Source organism: Rattus rattus, chromosome 15, assembly GCF_011064425.1.
Source record: "Rattus rattus isolate New Zealand chromosome 15, Rrattus_CSIRO_v1, whole genome shotgun sequence".
In the NCBI taxonomy this organism is placed as follows: Eukaryota; Metazoa; Chordata; class Mammalia; order Rodentia; family Muridae; genus Rattus; species Rattus rattus.
Window position 1 is genome coordinate 77,892,291 of NC_046168.1, and position 24,496 is coordinate 77,916,786.

Consider the following 24,496-nt stretch of genomic DNA (forward strand, 5'->3'; position numbering starts at 1 on the left):
ACATCTCAATAGGCACACTATAAAAGGCCTAAAAATATTTGCTAAGAAAATGAGAAAAAACATTACATACTATTCAATCTAGCACCCACACAAAATGAATTTATTTCTGCATTTTCTAGTAGTCAAACAAAAAGCACAAATATGACTAGATGTGATTCAGTGTGTCTAATTACATTCCAGTTGCTTAAAAAGAAAAAGACCAGCTAAGAAAAGAACTGTAGTGTTGAAGCTGTGCATGCAGATGCAATCTAGAGTGAAACAATCTGTTAGAGACAGTCAAGTCGAAGGATACAAGAAAGACAGCTAACAAGATCTCAAAGATGGCATGGCAACTACTAGGGGTGCCACAGAAATACGCTGCCCTGTTCATAATGTTTCATAACACAAAATACTTATAATGCTCGAGGACGTTGCAATTTTTATAACATGTTTTTTTTCTTTAACTAAAATCTTAATCCTTCTACTAAGTAGAAATAATAAACATAGCTATCTATCTATGTGTATAAGAGGCTAAAAGATATATATGTTAAAGAGAGTAAGTCGACTTTTTAAAATTGTTTCTAAAAAGGAGCAAATATGAATAATCAATTGCCTTATTTTCATGAACATCTTCAATTTTGATACAGTAACATCCACTAATACAAGAGCTTCTAGATTTGGAGAGCATTGGCATAGCCTGACTAGACATATAGGGACTGGTATTCTCTAATTTGACAATCACTGATAAATCATCATGGTTTAATCATTTAAGACCGTTCACCAGAGGGCTAACCTCTTTAAGGACACAACTAGATAAAAAAGAGACACAGTCTGTGTCTGTGCAGTTGTGTTCTCCTTCATATGCTAACCAAATCAACATCAATGAGTTTTAGAATTTAAAAATAATTTATTATATTAACTCTCAAATTACTATTGTAACAAAAGAAAAAGAATTATTTCATACAACTCTAATAAATATTATAATTGCTTATAAGTACAAAGTTATAACATATAAAAACATCAAATTGTACATTCGAATCTTTTTTATGACAGTAGTATTTCCCAACAGGCTTGTTACGTGAAATAAAAATATATTTGCTTACTGTTTTATTACAACACTAGGTTTTGTTTGTGTGCATGCACGCATACACATGTGTGTTTGTGTGAATATAACAATGAAGAAGAGGCCTTGAATTTGAAAGGGAGTAAAGAGGACATGGGGGTAACTGGAGGGAGAGAGAAGGGTGGAACTGATATAAAGTATTCATGCATGAAATTCTCAAGAAATAGAAAATTAAAACTATGTATTTATTACAAAAAGGCTCATTTGAGGTATTAAATCTTTTATTCAACATCTATAAAAATGTATTAGAATGTGTCTGCAAGCCTCTCTGAAGTTGAAATGAGTAGAGACATTCGTGATGTGATGGCTAGCCACTACATCACATGCTTCTGTTAGCACGAAGTGTCCCAGTTACTGGTTTCTGGCATCACTCCAACAGCAGTTGTCTAAGGAAAGAACACTTACTTTTAAAGCTAAATCATTAACCATAATGTCAAAAATATGAACATCAATTTCCTTAATTACATACTATAAAAAAAAATCTGTCTCAAAAGATTTAGAACCCATCATCTAAAATTATATTTCTGAAACTTGATTTCAATGATGTCCCTGTACATTCCTATGAAGAAAACCCAGTAACTACTCTTCCAATCTTAGCACCTAAAAGAAGGGAAAATAAACAAGGGGAGGGGGAGAAGGGGAGGAAGAAGAAGAAGAGAGAAAGAAGAAATAGAAAAAGATTACTAACTAGTTTTTATGTTCTCTAAACTGGCTCAGGCCCCACTAGTCCCTCATGAAACTAATTTAATAGGTCCTGTTAAACAGCAAGTATGTTTAACTGTCCAACAGAAAAGAAAATAGAATGCACACATGAAATAAAGAAAATCATAATGCTCTTTGTTGTTTGTTTTGTTTTGACTCAGGGGGTGTGCACATAGGCCTGACTTATCCTGGAACTCACTGCTAGCCTCAAACTCTCCTACCAGTCTCTTCATCCCAAAATCTGGGATTAGAGGCATGTACCACTGTGCCTGACAATAAAAAAAAAAAAAAAATTGTGCTTAAGAGACCTTCAATTCCATAAATGTGTGTGTGTGTGTGTGTGTGTGTGTGTGTGTGTGTGTGTGTGTGTGTGTGTGTGAGAAACACTGATCCTAAGAATAAAATACATTTCTATAGGTTATGGTCAAAGTATTTCTAGAGTTAAGTTACTATATAATAACAGGAATACCAAATCATAGTATATTATAATCAGGTATAAGGAAGGCAATTTTTAAATGAGAAACTTTATTAAATTCTAAACTTCATCAGAAGAAATGTTCTAAGTATAATTAAATGAATTTTCTAGTCAACCAGGTCTTACTATTCTCAAGTAAATATAGATGCCATGATGCATACAGTTCAAACATATCCCCAAAGGGTCGGATATTGAAAATTGGGTCTCCAGTGTGACATTAAAAAAATAATCTGATTTTTAACAAGTCCTAGAAGAAAATCATTAGGTCACTGAGAAGAACCCTTGAAGTGATTTAGTTTTCAAAGAGTTAATTATAAAAGTTTCCCCTGCCCTCTGGTTTCCTGTCTTACCATGTGACTTCTCCATCTACAACCATAAGGACACTCAAAATGAATTTCTCACCAGAACCAAGCCGATGTCACCACCATGTCCTTGAATCTCTAGAACTATGACCTAAATCAACTTCTTTTATTGGAGGTGGGCGTAAAGTATAAATGTGTACATGAAGTGTTGGCATGAACATATTCATGCATGCGTTATGCTCATATATGTGTGCACATGTGTGGGAGGCAGAGGTTGTGGCTGTCTACCTCAATTGTGTTCCACTTTATCTTTTTGATATAGGTTCTCTTTGAAACTAGTGCTCACTGATTGACTAGGCCAGCTGGCCAGCAAGTTCCAGAAGCCCCACAGCCCCGCTGCCCTCACTACAGTTGTGAGCGTATGCAACAACCACACCTGGCTCTCACACGAGGCTCACCATGACCCCAGCATTCTGACGACTGCACAGCAGGCACTCTGCCAACTGAGCCATTTCTTCAGCACCAACTTTTCTTTATAAAAGTGCCCAACTTCAGGTTTCAGAATAGGAAGAGAAAGCAGAACAATCACTAGGATGTACGTGTGTACAGGTCCACACAGTGTCTTCTGTGGTTTTCACTTCAATTTCATGGGTGAATTTGTTTTTTATAGTTATTCATGTGTATGTTTACATGTGTATGTCACATATATGCAGATGTCTGCAGAAGCCTGAAGAAGGTGTTAGATTTCCTGGAACTGGAGTTATAGGCAGTTTGTGAGCTGCCTAACATGGGAACCAAATGTGGGTTCTCTGAAAAAAACAACAAGTGCTCTTAACTTTTTAATTACTGAGCCATCTCTCCATAAATGTGAAAATGTGACAATAAACACTCCTTATTAACACATCTTTACTGAAGCCCACATTTCTGAACAGTTAAAAGAACTATAAAAAATCCAGTCTCCTAATCATTTATGATATGTACATACAGAGAGAACTGCAGGTCAGACTTATACTTAAGAATTGCCTTTCTAGGCAAGATAGTGAGCTAGAAGCTGTCAGAATTACTAGCTGATTACAATTTGGAGAAGAAGCAGTAATATTTCATCACTCCATCTGCTAATTCTCCAGTTCCAGAGCTGAAGTGACAAACACTCCAGCAAACCTCTTCTACCATAGAGCTAGCTCCCTGAATTACAACTACTCTGGCAAGATATGTCCAGGGGTGCAATAGCAACAACAATGTTAAGAGGGTAAGCAGTTGCTCTCTGATTGGCTTTAAGGCCTGCTCCACAAGAGGAAGCTCATGCCCAGTACCATAAACCTGGCTATAAGCCCATGGCTGCAGAGCTCACAGGCTCAGTAGTGAATTTACTGGTATTATCCTACTAAACAGACACAGTGTCAAACTGTCCCCTGAATTCATCTTCCTGCCTGTGAGTACAGCTCTCACACCTCATCAGAGACATCTTTGTGCAGGAGGCAGTGATAAGCACAAAGCTCACAGCTGATCACAGTGTAGAGAGTAAGTGTCAGCAGAGTATTGAGCCACAAATGGGAAATGGGTGTCACTCCTACTCAAGCCCCAAAGGCCATCATGGCCATCAAGGAAGAAAGACTGGGTAGCATGATTGTAAGAAGAGGCTGAGGAGGGTGGAGTGAAAGTGTCTTTGGAACATGGAGATCACTACACTATGCACCCACAGCAGTGTCTGTGGCTGCCTGACTGACACCGGGAGATCAAGGCAGTCAGCCTTCCACTTCTAACTGAGGAGTTACTGCCGGTTGCTAGGAGAGGAAGAGTCAGTTTTCTTTAAGGGTGTGTCCCTGGTAGGTGGACCACACTCCAGCAGATGCCCCCACACCCATGAAAACTGGACTTGGTGAGTTATTGGGGGTGGGGAATTAGAAAAGGATGAGGTGACTACGGAAATCAAACAGAAGGGCTGGGATGAACACACTCTCTACTTGCATGACCTTCCTTTTAGTCATTAAAAATTATTTTCTCCTGTTCATCAGGAAAGTCAAAAACATCTGATTCATAATAGTTACATTTTATCAAGTCGGTGCAAATACAGAATAATAAAAAACTAAACCACTTCTCCAAGGGAAAATACACTTAAGGTTCTGTCCAGACTTTTTCTTTCGTCACAAAATTCTAATCAATCAAACAATATGCAGGCTTATTTTAAAACACTTCACAACATCATATATGCACCTCAACTAAACTTACTTAGACATACTCTCTCTCCAACACACCAGGATTCTTATCCTTAGGAACATCATTCAGCACTTCAGCAGAAAGTCTGGGGTCACTTTAAACAACTCAGGAAAGGAAAAGGAAAGCAAAGGACTCACTATGAAAAGCAAAACCAGGAGATTGTGTCACCTTATTTAACCTCAACTGGGAACACACACTGACTAAATCTAACTTGTTTCTATTTTTTTGTATGCTCCTGTTTGTGGCTCACTGGAACAGCACTGGGAGTATTAATTTTGAGGTTACAAATAAATATTAGCAGGCAGGAAATTTTGCAACTATTTAATCCACAAATAGTAAAAATATCTAATAGATGAAAGTATTTCATTGAAAGTATTCCACCTCATGCTGGGGAGATGGTTCAGTCCCACAAGCAGGAAGGGTTGCGTTCATATCATACAAATAAAAAGCTAAACACTACAGTAGGCACATGTAACCCCAGGCTAAGGCACGAAGATTTTAAATTGGAGACCAGGCTGGGCAACACAGTGAGAAAAACCTTGGCTTCAGAAAAAGAAAAACAAAAAAATTATTCCAGAGCTGAAGAGATAGCTCAGAAGGTAAACTCCTTGCTATGCTAAATTGAAGCTCCATTACCCTCTTTGAACTCTATGCCATGCACCTGCAATCCCAGCACTGTGGAGGTAGAGAAAGGAAGATGCCCCAGGGCTTGCCGGCTATCCATTCTAGCCAAATCCTGAGCCCAGGTTCAGTGAGAAGTTCTAGCTCAAAAAATCAAAATTGAAAGCAATTAACAAAGACACTAATCTCTGGTGGGCAAACTCCCCCCCAAATATCGCTCACCTCTCTCTCTCTCTCTCTCTCTCTCTCTCTCTCTCTCTCTCTCTCTCTCTCTCTCTCTCTCCCACATACATTTTACAATTAAGTATCAGCAATATGTAACTCCTGGTGATTATAATGAAACCAAACAAGGATGAGGAATGATTGTTAATATCATAAGAATGTTCAAATCTTTAAGTAAAACATCTGAAACTGAATCCAACTGAACCTCTACACTTCACTGTCAGTGTTGAGGAAGCGTAGAGAACAATGCTTTACTCTTTCATTTAGTATTGAGATACTACAATCTGTTAATCTGATGTCCTCAAAGGCACAAGTCTTGCTACCAAGCATTTCTTCCAAAAAACACATCAAAACTATTTAAAAGATCAATGAAAATGTTATTAGAAATTTGGTAATATTAATTTATATAGAATTTTATCCTGAATAAAGGGATAGTATGCTGATCTTAAAGCCGTAAGGATATTTACAGTTCCAAGACACACTACAAGAAGTCAAATAGTATCTTATGGATTAAAGGTCATTTAGACTCTCCAGACACTACAATCCAAAAGGGAAAAGAAGGGGGAGGGGGGACCACCTCAGCTGGGCCTAGAAGTCTGGGCTATGAATCTCTACAATAAGAGAGGATGAATAGGAAAGTTACCACTTCAAGAATACCTGTTTAATTTATTGAGTGTTAGAGTGCCTCAAAATAGAAGCAAAAAGAGGGCAAGGAGTCAGCAGTAAGGCTCAGTGGTAGAGCACTTGCTTACAGGTGGCTGTGCGTCTGCTGGATGAATGGGTTGTCTCATATTTTATTGGAAAAATTTGCATTTTTCAATTACATGTGTGTGCACACATGCACACAGCCCTACACTCACATGAGTGAGTAGATCCTATAACTCTCTGTATTATTTCCTTAAGGAAAGGTTTCTCTGAACCTGAACTATGCTGTCTATGTCTCCCACAGCACTGACTAGGGTTACAGGCACATGAAGTCACACAGCTTTTTTTTTTTTTTTTTTTTTTTTTATTAACATATTTCTTATATACATTTCGTGTTTTATTCTTTTTTCCGGTTTCCGGGCAATCATCCCCCTCCCCCCTCCCCTTCCTTATGGGTGTTCCCCTCCCCACCCTCCCCCCATTGTGGCCTCCCCCCAGTCTAGTTCACTGGGGGTTCAGTATTAGCAGGACCCAGGGCTTCCCCTTCCACTGGTGCTCTTACTAGGATATTCATTTGCTACCTATGAGGTCCCAGGGTCCCCATCTTTAGGTATTTTCCCTGAAGCTTTTTTTTTTATTTCTTGAGTTCAAACTCATGCTTATTTTAGAACCATCTTCCCAGCCCTCAGATTTTACTTTTTTTTTTATTTCTACAGTAAACTTTATTAGAATAGCTTAAAAGAAAATAACATTCAAAAGGTTTTATTGTTTAAATAAGTTAGTATGAAAATAAGACAGTCTTTGACATGCTATGTTAAACAGGTAGTAAAGTATACTATGTACTATGTACTACAACCAAAGTACAGTGCTGTCTGAACTCATGCCAAGTGTACAGAACTGCACCATAAGTTCTAGATCTTGTCATTTAAGTAAAGGAGTTGGCTATCTATAAAGTTCAACATGCTTAGTCTAGGATGTGTATCTTCAAGTGTCTGGTATCTTGGTACACTTAAAACCACAGCTAAGAAAGCATGTGACAAACGAGTTCACTGATCCATACCCTTCAGGACAAAAACAAAAAGAACATATGCACAAAACACTATACCTCACAAATCAGATCAGTGGCATTCCCCTACAGCAAAGTTCCTACTTGATTATTAAATGCAGATTTGTTTCTGCTACCTTTATACCAGTCCCCAAAAAAAACTGATACAGAATGCCATAATTTTAAGTTTTCTTGGGGAACTTTATTTTAAGGGGGGAATGAGAAGAATACAAAGAAAAGGAGAAAAAGGCAAGCCAACAGAGATGATAAGGATTAGGAAGTAAAGGGAGAAAGAAGTCAAAGCGGATATTAAAGGTATTTACAGTAAAGTATTAAAAACAAATTAAGGAAGTTCAAGGAAACTAAAACAGGCATTACAACCACACCCTTGACTCTGTCATTAACAGGGGCTGGGACAGTGTCAAATGTCTAAAAAAGAGGGTTGTCATGTTCTGACACAAATTCTCATGTAAAATACCCTTGATACAATCTCTGATTATGAAGAGAGCACCTGAACACCCGGCTAAGCAGAGACTTCTCGAATGGTTCCACACTCAGCACCCTAACCACACTACACTCTTGGACTTCAGTCAGGCCCAAGACCTCAGAGACAAAAACTAAAAAGAAAGTAGGGGAAAGTGAACATGCAATGAAGGGAGGTACTCTCAGTAACTGTTAAAAAACAAAACAAAATCAAAAAAACCTACTGCAGATTAAAATATGGTCCTCTGGTTGTACATAAACTTACAAGATGGAAAACAAAAAATTAGCTAGCATCTACTGAAACTACCCGGGGAATATACCAAACAAATGTCCCAGTAAGTACTCTCCAGTAAGTAGTCCCTAGCAAGAAGCAGATGCCAATCTACCCGACTCCACACAGCTTTCACAAAGTCCCCTTGTTAGTTTTCAGAAAATCTCAAGATTTTGGACAGGTGGTATAGTCTGCATACGCCTTAGTAAGGATTAGGATGATGCACAGAAGTCCGAGATAACACACTTAAAAAAGAAAACAATCCAGCATTTTAAAAAACCTACAAATACATAAAACAAGGTAAGAGTTTAGGAACTAGCGATAAACCCTCAGCTAGCGGACTGCTTGCCTGACAAGCACAAGAAAGACCCTGTGCTGACACCCCAACGCCAAATAAAAAAGGATAGCTAAAGGGCCAACAAGATGGCTCAGCATATAATGTACCTTGTCATGAAGAATGGCAACTTGAACTGTATCTCTAGAACCCACACAAAAGCTGAAAGGAGAGAACTCTAGAGTGTCCTCTGACCTCCATACACATGCACACATACCACAATTACAAACATGCACATATGCATACCACATGTGCACAAACCACACACACACACACACACACACACACACACACACACACACACACACACACACACGGCACACACGGGCGCGGCGCCAAGGTGCATGCATGAACATACAACATATACAAGCACAGTTAAAAATTACATCTCAGAACAGATTCTGTAGTTTTAAAAGTCAATCCATGCCAAAAATAAGAAATTGGTATTTTAGAATATTTTTATGGTGAAAGCATTAATAACAAAGCACAGTCCTGTGAAACAATGCTCATTACTCTTTATTGCATGCTGGTTTTACTACAGTATTGTGGTTTTTTGCTTAACTAAAAATAATCCCTGAAAGTCATAATGTTCACATATAGCATGTTCTCCAAATCCTATGTATTCAATGTTAAAGCTCTCTACCACAAATTCTCAAATATCAGGTAGTTTTTAGAAATCTAAACCTTACAACTTACATAATGCCAAAATCCAAACTCACCACCATGCAGAGTGTCAATGTGTGTGTGTGAATTGAATTGAACTCATTATAAAATGGCTTGCTCCCATTCTGTCAGACCAAAAGTGGTGTAGGCAGTGAGGCTAATCCTGAGCCAAAAATTAGTACCAAATGACACACACAAAAGGACCTCAAGTAGTTATCAAAAAAAATCCTATACACACCTATTACCATCATAGTGTATTAACGTGTATACATTTCCTAACTATATTCCATAAAGACAATATACTATGAATATACCATTACTGACATAAAAACAATTTCTATTAAGAAAAGCAGAGGTACTTGTCATAATACGAAGAAGGAAGAAGTACATGACTGCTAGAGTCTCCTCTTCTGTCCCAGAGAGCACTCCTGCCATTTTTGCACTTAGCAGCTAAGAGAGAAAATTCAAAGTTTTGTGGTCAGTCTGGATTATATACCAAGACTCTATCTCGAAAAAGAAAAAAAAGAAAAAAAAAAACAATGACTTTATAAATTATCATCAATATAACATAAAATGAGTAACTTTTAATTAGCAAGCCTTCTTTAAAGGTAATAGAGATGTATTTGTTTTTGTTATTCCCAGTTGATACTGTAATTTCTTGATAAACTTCCCTTTAACAAGCTTTACAAGACAGATGCTCTAGCTTTGATGCCATGCTTACCAAAAATTAACAGTGTGAAATGAAAATGGCCTCACCAAAGAAGTCAGGCCCAATGCTATGAGAAGTCACTTTTTTTAACCTGGTTCTCTAAAGAACAGCTGGGTGTATGTATGTGTTTATTTATTTCTGTCCTATTCTATAGACCATGCTGGCCACAAACTTGTGGAAATCCACCCATCTCAGCCTCCTGAGTACTGGGAATACAGATTCATGAACCTCCATGCCTATCCCATGCATTTCCTCTATTGTTTTCATACCTCATCCCCAATTAAAATGACAGTGTGAAGTCATTGGATCTTAATGGTAAAGGTGTGTACAAAGAAAGGAGGAAATTAGACTTTCAACACTGAAGCCAATTGAAATAGCCTATAGAAATCTAAAGCATACCAGTGCTCTGGTCCAATTACCACATTCAAATATATTTAGTTAGTTAACATCCTAAGACAATGTTAACAGGGATTTGGGCTAAGGAAATGTTCTCTAGGACCCCTTCTCTACAGTCATCTATTTACAAAGTCTACAAGAACAATCTTCTATATATACACTTTTCTTCTACCTTCTTCCACGGGGGAGATAATATATGGAATAATTTTTGCTCAAAGTTTTTAATAAGCATATAGAATAAAGTTCACTTTCATACTCATTTCTCTCATCCAAAATAGTCATAAATTATTTTCCAGTCTACAAAAATTTAACTTTTATAAATACAGTGTTAAGATAATTAGCAAAGCACACAATACAATTGATCAACTAACTTTCAACAGACCAGAAACAAAAGAATGACAAAAGACTGTAAGCATATACAGAATCTTTATATTTTAGTCACAATATACCTTGACATTCGCATGCTAGAAAAGAACTCAGAAAAAAATCTACAATTTGCTTGAATGAAAATTAGTATCACAAGATTCTATGTCTTGAAGATTTATGAAGTATTACAGGAGTATTGCTTTTAAGTCCCAGAAATAAATATAAAATAATGCTTTATAAAATTATGCACCAAGGGGCTGAAGAAATGGCTCAGTGGTTAAGAGCACTGACCTCTTCCAGAGGTCCTGAGTTCAAATCCCAGCAACCACATGGTGGCTCACAACCATCTGTATGAAATCTGACGCCCTCTTCTGGTGTGTCTGAAGACAGCTACAGTGTACTTATATATAATAAATAAATAAATCTTTAAAAAAAAAAAAAAAAAACTATGCACCAACAAGTTCCACCTACCCAACACCTAATACGTAGCAGTTACACTTGAAAACTAGTGCTAGGTGATCCCTGATTACAATTTCATTATAAGGCCTCATAATGATGTTTGAAAGACATAGACATGCATATGACTAGTGGGGCAGGATGAACGTTCTCTCTTCTACATTATATTACCAAACACATTTGCCTGCCAAATGAAAATATAGTATTCATTGCTAGAATAAGGAGTTCACAAAAATAAAAAATAAATATGACACAGACTAGGTGTGGAGAAAAAAACATTTTCACTTCCCTTTTCACAAAGGAAGTTCTGAACATAATTTTAACGCTAAATATATCACATTCTAATACACTGTCTAGTACTCTTGCAAAAACAAAGCTAAAAAAGTACAACACAATTTCGAAATCCTGAGAAGCCTATTACTTCTATAAAGTACATTTACACCAAAGGTATCACATGGCAAACTTTAACTTAAAACTTCAGAGGTCTAAGGAGATGGCTCACTCATGTAAAACTGCTGGGTACAGCAGTAGCACATGCCTGCAATCCCAGCACGGGTTAGGGGTGAAGGAAACATGACATAGATAGGCAGATCCCGGGGCTCCTCACCAGGCAGGCTAGCTAAAATAGCAAGCTCCAGGTCCTCTGAGAGATATTTCCTCAGTGAAGAGAGAGGAAGATATCTGAAGTTAACTCTAGCCTCTACAAGTAAGCCACTCGGGCAAATGCACTCACACAAATGAAAACATACACACAATAATCTCTCTCTGTCTCTCTGTCTCTCATACACACACACACACACACACACACACAAAATCTACTCAAAACTTAAGATAATCTCAATGTATTCAATTTTAAAAATTAAAAAAAATATATGTACCAATACATTTAACATTTATTTCAAGGTACTACACCATGAAAACAAATTAAGAAAACCTAAGTTGACAGAAAACATCCCTCACTACAATCTATTCTCTTTACTCAAAAAATAAATAAATAAGTAAAAGATAGATAGATAGATAGGACAAATTTTTTTTCTGATGAGGTAATGCACAGATATAATTGAAAATTCAAATACAGAGAAATACTAAAAGCAGAAAAGTAAAAATAATTCTAAATAATGTCACTTACAAATAACTGTCATTAACATTCTCTTGGTAGATAAATAACACAAATATATTTATGCACAGTGTACATTTCTATGCCTTTCCTTTACATATAATGAAGAGGAAATGTCTACTATAACTTTCTTCAAAATGAAAATATGTAAGTGGCTGTATGTCGCTCTGCTCTGCATTTTCACTGGAGCAGGTCGAGCCTGAGATCATTCAGTGAGTGTATTACACACAGGTGTGCACCTCAGTGTTTGGTTACTGCTGCTATTTAAGGGAAAATAAAAAAATCTGTTACTAAATATATAAACAAATAAACAAAACAAACACACCTCTGGCTGAATGCTTCCAAAGAATAAGAACACAGTACCTGCCCTAGAAAAGCTTGGCTAACTGATCTTCAGTCCAATCACAGCCCAAATCTGCAATGCAGACGAGGCTACTTTTATGGCCTCCCACCTGTTGGTCAGAGGTGTATGGTATTAGTAATTTGGATATCAGAGCTCTACTAATCAAGCACATGACAACCTTCCCACGGCACCACCACTGTTTCTCCTGTTCTCAAATTTGGTAAGAAACCACCCTTTTCCTCCTGTTACTGGCACTCCACATTTCCAAGTTTGTCTGACAATTTATTTCCTCAGAGCACTTACTCTCCTACTTGGTGTGAGGAACGAAGTCTACTGAGATCAAAGGTGTAGGTGGTATTTTGAACAAGAACCAGAGGGCAACAATTTGGTAAATAATTAAATAAAATTATCCATGCATTTTTTATTTAAAATTAGAATAGCTTCAAGAGTGTCATGTAAAAACATAATCTTACTACTTAGATAACCTATTTAGTGACTCAAAGTTAGTCAATTTAAAAACTAGAAATATTTTTAGTGCTGAAAAATATTCAGACATGAGCACATTTAAGACAGCAGCATGGAAGCTTTCTAACATTTCATCCATGGTTATCTGCACAGCACTGTGGGGTTCAAAATGCATTTATGCATGCACTATTTATTTCATTCTCAAACAAGTAGATATAATGGTCACTACTGATAACACCTCTATTTTTCACCTCACCCAATCCTCCTTCTCAAACTATTTTCAAAAGATCCTCCCTCCTCTATGTATTCTCAGGACAACAGATATACCCTGTTATACTAGGCACCGAACCTAACAACCCGAGTTCCCTTCTCCCAACTGACAAAACAGGTGCACCACCTAAGTCTGATCAAGGAAATATGAAGGGGAAAGGAGCAGATGGGCCAACGCTAAGATTTGATTTGGGAGGGAGGGACAACTTGTGGGAAGGCAGACAGGCAAGTGCCACTCCTTCCTCGCCAACAGAAGTCTACAGTGTGATCTGATAGCAGCCTAAAGATGAACTGAGAGTGCAGACAGCACAACCAGCAAAGACACAGAAAAGCAAACAACTGCTCACGACTCAGCCTGGCGTGCTCCCTGCATTCAACTTGTGCACTTGAGTACGCTGCATTTCAGCCTTCTCAAGTGTGGATCCCATCTAAGTAGCATATCCCTGCATATTTACCAACCTGGACCTTGTTATGTTTAACTGCAAGTTCTCCCTCCCAGCTTGAGCTAAGTTAGGCAAGTCAGCGCAGCAATCTTACACTATCGGACCAGCATGCTTTGCACCACGTTCAAGTGTTCCTGATACACATCAAGGGAGCGGTACTTTTACTTTCTAAGAACAGCCTCACCTACCAATTCACCCCAGCAGTCCCTACTTAACTTGAGGAGTCACTGAAATGATAAGGCTCTACTCCCTCCAATGCTGATGCTGTATAAAAGCAGAAAAACAGCACAGGAAATCTGATTGAGGGCTGTAGTGCGAACTATGAGATGAACAATCACTTGACTAGATATTTAAACAATTTACTCTGAGAAATGACCCTCTGGTAGGGTCAGGAATACCAGAATTTCCTTAGTGTTTTAAAAGAAGATGCAGCCTGGCAGAGTGGCTCAAGCCTATAATCCTAGCACTTTGGAAAGAGGACAGGAAGATTTAATGTTCAAGATCAGCCTGAGCTACATGGTGATTTCCAGGCTAACCTTCACTAGAGAGTAAAATCAACTCAAAACACCAAGTCAATCAGTCATTAAGAGATAGGTGCAATTAGGAGATTAGATTTAGTAGTTCCCTCTTAGTTTGTTTATCAACAGTTGTAAATTAGCTTTAAAGAGTTTTTTTTTTCCTTAATCTACAGAACAACAAGATGCCACAGACCCTAAATAATTTAGTGCAGCTAAAATACAAGGCCCATTTACAGGGCAATCTTGCACTGCAGAGCTAAGCTCCTTTCTTCACACAGGAGAGAGTTCCACATTATTTTTCTTACAAAGCCACACCCATGGTACATCACTTGTCACTGCCAGCTTCTGTTTCTTCCATGTGAAAAGGCCCCAAAACACTTAAGCAGCCTTACTCTGGGGTCTTTATATTATTGTCCAGAATTAAATCATTTCATTTTCCCCCATATTTCAACTGTAATTAGTTTTGCTACACTCTTCTTTCCAAAGCAGCAAAATGGCTCTCATACAAACATGTTTCTGACCTCAGAATTTGCTGAACAACGTTTTACTGCAATATGTAATTACAAAATCAAGTGTAACTGTCACTGATGGTTTGTGGAGCATAAACACAAATGATTCTTGGTAGGGACAACCGGTAGGAATGAACGTTCAAGAGGAGAGTAGGGAGTAGCTTCCAACCACCCCGTGCAGCATGGGCTCTGTACATTCTACAGGGAAAGGAAAGAGTACCATTTAAGCTCATGAGTGGGTTTAAGCAGAGGTCACTTAGGCATTCTCCTATAATGAGTCTTCCCAAGAGTCTCTGGTTATTCTACACGCCAATCAGCCCTAACAGCTGATACAGATCAGCACTCTGTGGAATGAGAACGTCTATGGCACCATACCTCCTCACTTTTACATCCATTTGCTGATTCTCGGTGAGGAGCATAATGGCGGACCAACCTCAAGCCTCAACCCTCAATCTCCTCTCCGCTACCTGCACTACACATGCCAGCACACACATGCATACATGCCAAATGGAGCTGTAAGCTAAAGAAAGTACTTCTAAGCAACTCAGAATTGGCTAAACGCATCTAAAAACTGTCAAGGCTGACCTTACTGTACTAAAGGAAAGAAAGAATTGACACATCTCATGTGGATTTTTGCCTTAAACCGCAGAAAGTTATAAAATAAAGGAGACAAGATTCAGCCACAAATGTTGTAAATGTAATTATAACTAGGTTACACATCACTAATAAATAAAATAGCCAAAAGTATTTCTTTCTACAAAAAAACATTAGTATTCCATTGTTAAGAATGCTAAGGTGATAAACAGGAAATGGATGGAGAAAATACAATAACTTACAGTCTAAGAACATAATCAGTGCATGCTAACCCCAGGCCCCATAATATAAAGGAACTTCAGACATACAGCTTCTAAATTTCTACTTGAGAAGGGCGAAGGAAAACGTGTAACAGCGAGTATCTAAACATAATCCTCACATACACCTCCTCCTTCACTATTTTCTAGGCAAGAGCTCTACCACTGAGCTACAACCCTGGGCCTTATTACATGATTTCAAAGAAATCCCCAGGCCATCAAAGTCCTATCACATTAACAGATAGTGCATAGTCAATTCCAAAAATAAGACCCCAAGCATGACTGTCTGTGGTTCAACATGAAGGGAATGCTTGCCACTGAAACTGTTTTCTGAGCCTATAGATTCCTTACAACTAGAAAGACACATATCCCCAAACTCCCATGAACAGAACATCCCAACTTTCTTCTTAAAGAGCCAACACTGGAACATACTAACAGTATCAAATAATACTGCAAAATGCCAACTGCTTAAATAAAGACAAAAGGAATATGAGAGTTGAAGAAAAAAACAATACTGGTAACTATGAAGTCAGAAAAAAGACAACTCAAATATATATTGTTATTCCCAAGATATATTTTAACAGCTTGCTTAAAATCACTTAAAACTGCATTGTTCTCAAAATGGAAGTCCCATCATTCAACTGCATCCCCCAGACCAGTTCAAAGTGGTTTTACACAAACTACACTAAAAGTAAATTGTAGCCAGTTTTTGTTTTTTAGGGGGAGGTTTCAAGACAATACCCACTTGGTTACAATCTAAGTCTTTTTTTGATATTAAGAAAGAAATTCAAGGGAGAGAAAAACTTCACTGTAACATGATTCACAATTTCACAAGCACTCTCAATAACAACGGTATGAGGGTGCTATTTTTCTAAGCACTGCTCTAATAGTGATTTATTGAGGGTTAAATTATTTTACAGTCGACCGATACTTAAGATGACTGAAAAACCCACTTATGCTTACCTATAACTAGCTATTCTTATTTTACCATCTTCCTATTACAGTTAACTTCCTTCCTGTGTAGATTTTTTCACGTTATACTTTATCCATAGCAGATCTCACCTTCAAATGTATTCACAGTAACAGATTATGCAATAGCCTGCATTTTGTCATGTTGTTTAATATTTCAGCACTCCCTCTATTTATCTGTATATATTGTTTTGGGAGGCCCTTTGTAATTAAATCAATACATGTTCTATTCTGGGGGTTTGGGGGGTGGAGGGACTGACCCAAAACTATACCATAGTAAAGATCTGTTCTGTTCCTAGCAGGGGAAAAAAAAAAAAAAAAAAAAAAAAAAGGTTACAGGAAGGATCAGAGGGACCAGAGAAATGATTGGAGAGCTTCCCATTTCTTCCTGAGTCATTTTTACAATCCTGATTTATTTCATGTAAAACCAATTACCAGATTGCCAGGCACACCCATAATCAAATGAAATGTAAGTAAAGAAAAATTATGAAGCCCTGTACAAACTGTTTTCCACTGTATACACATTTTCCCCCAGTAGCAATAAATGATAGCTGGCTAACTATGGGGCTATTCTGTTTCTTTTAAGGTGCCATTTTTCTTTGCCCACCTCTTGTCACCACACAAGAGATACATTTGAACCCTCACACCTCAAACTGACTCATTTAAATACAAGGCATGCTGAACCTTCATGGCCTGCTCTCCACCTACTTTCACAGCTTCCAGGGCAGCTTGGCATCCAGTTCAACAGGTGCTCTAACACCCAGACAGGGCTCAACCCACTCCCTTCACTTCCAAAAGTACTGTCCCCAGCCCCCTGGGTCTATAAATATATTTAAGGCCCAAACACGGTGTCACAGCTCCACGCTCATTCATAACTCCCTTCAAATTAGCATCTTTCACATACAACCCACACTTCCATCCACCTCTAATAAAACCTACAGGAAGCCTGTGTCACAATTAGTTGTGTGCATGCCTGCCTCTCCCTTGAAGGTAGCTACATAGTCTCACTCATCTTCATAATTCTGCTTTTCTAGTAACATCAAGAGGTAGAGGGTGAGTTCATTAAAATTATCCCTTGATTCTAGTTCCAGTCCTTTCTTTTGAAAATAGTAACAAATGGCTCTCCTTTTAAAAAGATTCGGGTTGTACACTATTAACATTTCCCAATCTAATAATGAAAATGTCAATTATATAATTCATTAATTTTTAAGCTGACAAATAGGGAGGGGCAGTCAAGGAGTACAATAAATTATCCATAATCATTTCTCAAGGCCCTCCACAACCTCAAAAAAGTCTCATCTCTATCAATATTAAAAGCGAGGTGGAACACTACTTGGCTACCCTAACACTCAAGTGACCACAGACGGAGGATAAAGGATTCAAATCCAACCTAGGCTAGGTAGTCAGACCCTGTCTCAAATCCCAAAATCAAGTAAACAAATAATAAAAAACAACTTTCTGTCCCCAGGCTCTATATGAATTCCTTCTACCTAGTACACACACATGCAGAAATGCAAGCTCACTTAAAGTGAAACTATCTACGTACATATTCTATTAAGAATGTATGCGAAAGGCACACAATGTACTTGGTAACACCTTTCTTCCCGAGCCTATAAATATAATAATAATCTTTGTGCAGTTAGAAAAGCTAAAATACAAAATATTAACAGGTCAGAATCACCGTGGAAGCAAAGTTAGGTAACCATTATAAAACACCGTAAGCACATCTCGAATATAAGCAACTAAGAATGTAGCAAAGCATTTGATTTTTGACATAGAATACATTTTCTAAAACCAGTCTCACATCTAATTTAAATTATCCTTGTACAACTTTGTATTTTTTCTTCCACACTGAGAAAGCCAATATTCTTAAAAGAAACGTACTTTTTTTTAAATTTTTATTCCACTTTTAGTTCGGTATCTCTACCTGTGACCAAATGCCAAGTATAATCACAAGTAGTAATTGCAAGAACAATAGTTTCTTTTCGTAAATTAATTTTTAAGGTATTTTGTCTTCTAATATTAAATGCATGTTGAACACAATGCTCAAAGGGGACACTGACCTAAGCCTGGACACTCATCACAACAGAGTTAAAAACTCATCCCCAGCTCGTAGCAACAGTAGCTTGCTGCCACTCAGACTTCTCGCTCACCCTTTAACTTTCCGTCCTGAAACAAGAGGTGGGCGAGCAGGAGTGATCGTGGATGGCACAGGCCTAACTCCCCCGACCCCAGAAGCACACGGAATCTCCATCACCAGCCTGCACCCAAGAAATGTGGTGCCACCTCCCCCGCAAGCGGGTAAACACACCAGCCCAACCCCAGAGCCCACGGCAGGCACGCCGCCGCCTTCCCCACACGGCTCGGCCAAGTTCGGAGTCCGAGGAAGGCTCGGCACACCGGCACCTCGCCTCCGCCGCAGCTCAGGGAAGTTGCTCCCCGCCGCCCCGGAGCTCAGGCAGTCGGGCGGCCGCCGGGCCCCTCCCCGGCCCGGGCCGCAGCCCCCGCGCCGCCCGCCCTCCTGGCCTCGCCCGCCAGTCCGCGGGCCTCCGCCGACCGGAATTTACCTCAGAGGCGCGGCCGCGGGCAGCGGGCTCGGCCCGGCGCGCGTCCGCCCGTCAGCGCCGGCACATCCCCGCCGCCGGCGGCCGCTGAAGATGAACGAGGCCGAGGAAGGAAGGCGCGAGCGAGGGAAGGACGGGCCCGCGTCTACTGGCTCAGCGCGCCGCCGCCGGCGCCTCCTTACTGCCGCCGCTGAGAGCGGAGTCGCCGTCCGGGCCGCGGCTGTGGCCACCGATGCAACCGGGAATGAATGCACGGCGGCGCCTCGCTTATCCGGAGGTCAAACATCCTTCGGCCTCGAGCATCCGGAGCGGCACCGGACCCGGAAGTGAACACATGAGAGGAGGAAAAAAAAAGAACGAAAGAAAAGAGGGGGTGAAAAAAAAAAGGAAAGCGTCTAGTCTCTCCGGCGGCGGAGGCCCCCAAGCAGCCTGCATCAGCGAAAAGAGCCGAGCGGAGCCGAAGATGACACCGACCGACTCGGATTGGTCGGCTCGCCGGCCGGAAAGGAGGCCACGCGCTCATTGGCTGGCAGGAGCCAGAAAGTCTAAGTCTCGCCCTATCCCGCCTTCGCACGAGCTGCCCGCGAGAGGGGAGCGGTTGTAGGTCCCTGGTGGATTCTGCCTGAGGCCGTGGGAGGCAGGCTGAGCGAGGTCTGCAGAGAAACTGCGAGAGCTTTAGAAATGCTGCAAAGAATCAAGGGGACGGAGCGGTCGGGGCACCACTGTTCAGCCAGGGTGCCAAGGCATTCTTGATCAGCGTCTGGACGGCCCTCCAGGTGCCAGCAAATCAGGACCTGGTCGACATGTTCTCCGCCTCATTCTGACCCTCCCTCATCCCCCTCCCCAAGTGCTACACCAGGAATCCAGGATGCTTAGAAACAACCCCTAACTTCCCCCACCTCCCCAAGTTCTGTACCACGAATCCAGGATGCTTAGGAAAATGGCTTGGGTTCACATGTGTGTGCTCAGGTCCTCGTCAGCTGAGCTCATACTGTGTCATAGATATTATTGCAATTTTTCAAGTGAAGTTCTAGGAGTTCGGACACTAAACATGACTCAAGTCATTAAGCTGTGAAGCTCAAACTGGAGCCAATGGTTTCGAGATCCACTTCCCAGGCCTTTTCGAAAGAGTAGAAGACTATATTCTTCATAAGCACTACTTTATGAGTTAACATCATCGTTGTGTAAACTGGGTCAAGCCGGGCGCCGCAGCCCAGGCCTGTGAACCCAGCTATCTATGGGGAGACTGAGACAGGTAGATGGGAAGTTGGAATTAAGTGAGCAAGGACTGGTATGAAACTTAATAATACAAGACTAACCTAGCATTCAGGATTCTTAAATTCACTTCATAGTTCAGGGGCTGTTGCGTTGTAGGACAGGTAAGACTTATACATGTTCAGTCTTGGGTAATAATAGCTCCTCAAACAACATATCCCAAAGTCTCTGGTCTAAAAAGTTCATCTTCCAAGGATACAGCACAAGAAAAGAAATAAGCTAAACTTAATAAAAGAAAAATGTCTACAAAATACACTGTCCTTAACAGCCCTCTTACTTTATTTTGAGACAGTCTACTAAATTGCCCAGGCTAGCCCTGAACTCACTCTGTAACCAAGGCAGACATTGAATTTGTAATCCTCCTGCCTCAACATCTTATGTGGTTGGAATTACAGGCATGCACCATCAGGCTGGACCCAAGATTCCATAAATAATGCCAACTGTTTTAAACCACAAATATAAATATCTGGTTAAATATATTTTAATCAGGTATGGATAAAAATGCTTATATTTCTAGCACTTTAAATATTTTTCATTAATATTTGACTGGAAACTCATTAATTGAAACTAGCAAAAAATCAAATTATCAGCTATTTCTAATAACTTTAAAGAAAAAAACAATATGAGAATAGTTGATATCAACTGAGGAAAAGCCAAGCCAAAGACATCTGGACAAAGCCCTTCAGAGCGCACGGTGTCATCGAGGCAGACAGAGCTTCCCAGTCTGCTGGTATGCTGAAAACAAATGCAGTTTGCTTTTGTTACTCTCGCTGACCTTGCCATTCTCTGGGCACATGTTCTCCACTCCTGTCTTTTGTTATTCCTCCACTTCCATCTCTGCTCAAGTTGTCAACAGTGTTTTTATAACACACGGAAAACTTTCATTTATCAAAGTTCTCTTTTGTGAAAAACTCCCATTTCCTTCCAGTCCTTTGCTGGATGGGAAAAGGAATGAAGAGTAAAGCTTTCCCTCCTTTCTAAGAAATGAAGTTTCAAGCCAGAGAAAGAAGGAATTCAGTTATAAGCAGGAAGTTATGAGCTTATGATGTTTATTAAAACCTTTCAAAGCAAACCCAGATGACTTATTTTCTTTCTTGACGTATTTTTACCTGAAATTGTAAGCCTGCTCTAGTGATTTGCTAGTTGACCTGGGAAAAAGCCTTATTACCAAACTAAACTCAATTGTTTCTTTTTCAGTGTTATCCTTAAGGTCAAGCACCTGTGGCAGCTATGAAATTTTAAAAAGGCAAATAGTCAAATAGAAAGAGAAAGAAGACAATGTAACAATTGCAGGGGGCAGGGATACTAGTCAGGGTTCTCTAGAGTCACAGAACATATAGAACGTATATCTTTCCATATTCAGGGAATTTATTATGATGACTTACAGTCTGTAGTCCAACTCCCCAACGATGGACAGCTGTGAATTGGAAGTCTAAGAATCCAGCAGTTACTCAGTCCCACAAGGTCGTTGTTTTAGCCGGTCTTTTGTTGAAGTAGATTCCTCCAACAGATGTGCTGGCAAGTAAGTGCAAGGTGAAGAAGAGCAAATCTTCCTTCTTCCAATGTCCTTATGTAGGTCTCCAGCAGAAGGTGTGGCCCAAATTAAATGTGTGTACCACCACGTCTGGATCTGGAATTTGTTTTGTCCCAGGCTGACCTTGAACTCAGAGATCTCCTTGCCTCAGTCTCCTGGGATTAAAGGTGTATACTACCTTTCCTGGGCTCAAATTTTTCATGGCCACTATGCCTCAAGATCTCCATGCCAAGATCCAGATCAGAAACTTGCGTCTTCCGGCCTCAAGATCTGGATCACGGGTGAGCCCTCTAATTCTGGATTGTAGTTCATTCCAGATGTAGTCAAGTTGACAACCAGGCATAGCCTGTACAGGGGGGTAGTGCTGGAAGAAGAGCAGCACGATTTAGTGGCTGGAGAGAATCCTGCAATCAACAAGAGGTGCAAAACAAAGGAAGGGTTCTGTGAGAATGTCAGTCACATAGATCAGCTACCTTCAGTTGTGGGAAAGTAGCAAACTTTCTTTGCAACTGTGGAAGGCTGTCCTCTGCACACCAGACCTCAGCATCTTCATCAAAGCCGCTGTGATTATGTGCAAGCAATCCACAAGACTGAGCCCGTTCCCCTGATTCCTCTCTGTGAGTGTTGACTGGGAAGCTCCAGAGAATCCCCCCAAAAACAGCACAGCCTATTTCCATTGCTTTGGCTTGCAGAACTGTAAGGTAAGATGATGTTGCTGAGGATGTCACAAACCTAGCTTGTACAGCATAGAGAAACATTGGTACTGGCCAGAAAGCTCCTTACCTTCTGGTCACCTTTCACAGAGCTGGGCAGTGCTATGCAGGCTGCAGGGGGAGAAAATCATCCCCAGTCATCCGCAGCAGCAGACCCTGCACATTCCAATGGTCACCTTCCAGGTGCAGTAGTGATCTGACTGTAAAGCTAGTAAGTACTGACGGTAGATTTGAGGCCTTTTCTACAGGAGGGCATCCATGCCGGGTACCATAAACCTGATCCAACACCCATTGGCTGACGACATCACAGGCTCTAAGGAGGAAGCTGCCCACCACTGTTATTTTGCTAAACAGAAACAGCGTCAAACTGCCCTCTAAATATTTACATCTCTACCCATAGATGGGCTGCTCTCATTCTTGGTCAGAGAAGCTTCTTTTTCAGTAAGTAGAGGATAAGGTAGACTCATAACTGGTGAAAGTGCTGAGAATTAGTGATTGTTAACTGGACTTAAATGATACATCTATATCACGTACACTTTCGCAAAAACAGGCACACACACACACACACACACACACACACACACACACACACACACACACACACACACACACCCTCCTTATACCATGTCCAGGGCCTAGGAAATATCACAGAAGGAGCACACATAACTTAAGATCTGACAGATGAAGAGTGCTGGGAGGCACCGTGCTCTGGACATAGCATGGTTACTGCGCAAACAAACCCAGAGCAGCTGGGTTATTTGTATAGGACCTACCCATGATCAGGCCTACAGCCACTCCATCACAGATGGAGGAGGGGCTGGCTCGTGAGGCCACACTCCTTGCAGAGGAGTTATCTGGAGTGAATGGGGGAAGTAAATTGCCCATGTTGCAACAAGTACCCTCCAAGCCATACTCATTTCAAAAAGTCCTGATTCAGCTCAGGGGTCATGGGGAGAACTGGCAGTGGAAGGTGGTCTTTTAAGAACGGGTCCAGAGGGAATGGGAGTAGGATAAGAGCAGAGGTAACAACGGGGAGGAATATAATCAAAGTACATATATGAAATCCTCAGAGAATAAAACTTAAAGCAACTAGCCCTCATGTCCCCTTATAGAAGCAAAGAGTTGGGAAAATCATTGGATATTCAACTAAGACACCAGTCACTCCTTCCGCAGGCATCGGAATATAGAGAGGGTGGTAAACTGAGAGGGGAAAATTGAGAAATTATCATCTGTGCTGGGGTGAGACGTTTTGGGAGTGCAGCTGTTCGGGGGAGCAGTTACCCACACACCTGTAAGAAATCTGTCTCTAAATTCTCTGAAAGAAAGTCCAACAAGCGAATTGGTTCACCAGGTTAGAACTTTCAGTCTGTCCTAGTGCCTGTCTGGGGTGAGTAAACATTGCTTCAAGTGTTCCCACGGTTCACAAAACACCAGCTGATACCTGACTATTGCTAGAAAGAGTCAGCATGCTGCTTTATACAGTTCTTAGTAAAATCTTTAAAAAATGGTTTGTAGATGGAAAATGTATTTACAACAATTGCCAAACTTACATGAGCCCATATTATAGCTTATAACAATGATCTTCAGAAACGTTTAATAAAGTCCCAGTTTTAGGGATTCTTTTAATTCAAGCTGCATCACGGTTTAGATGGCTCTCTCAAAAGATCAGGGACTGGAACTTATAACTCCTCTCTGTAGTAGCATTGGAAGTGGAGCCTGGTGGGAGACCTCTAAGTTATGGGAGCAGAGTTCCCAAGAGTAGATTAGTGCCTCTGTGCATGAGCGAATCCTCTCAAAGGATGGCATGAGTCACTTTGAAAGCTCATTGCCAGACTGTCTTTTACACACCCCTGAGCCCTTCCACCCTCTGCCATTCAGACACCTGATCTTGGACTTCCCAGCGTCCAGAACTGTGA

General features: G+C 40.3%; 1 protein-coding gene across 1 annotated transcript in view; it reads right to left on the minus strand.

The window, feature by feature from the left end:
- Csnk1g3 (casein kinase 1 gamma 3) overlaps window positions 1-19,145 on the minus strand; it is an 86,904-nt gene extending 67,759 nt beyond the window's left edge. Inside the window, exon 1 of the mRNA XM_032886156.1 lies at window positions 19,062-19,145. The gene's annotated coding sequence lies outside the window, so the exon portion shown is untranslated. The remainder of the gene's footprint in view (window positions 1-19,061) is intronic.
- Between the last annotated feature and the right edge of the window lie 5,351 nt (window positions 19,146-24,496).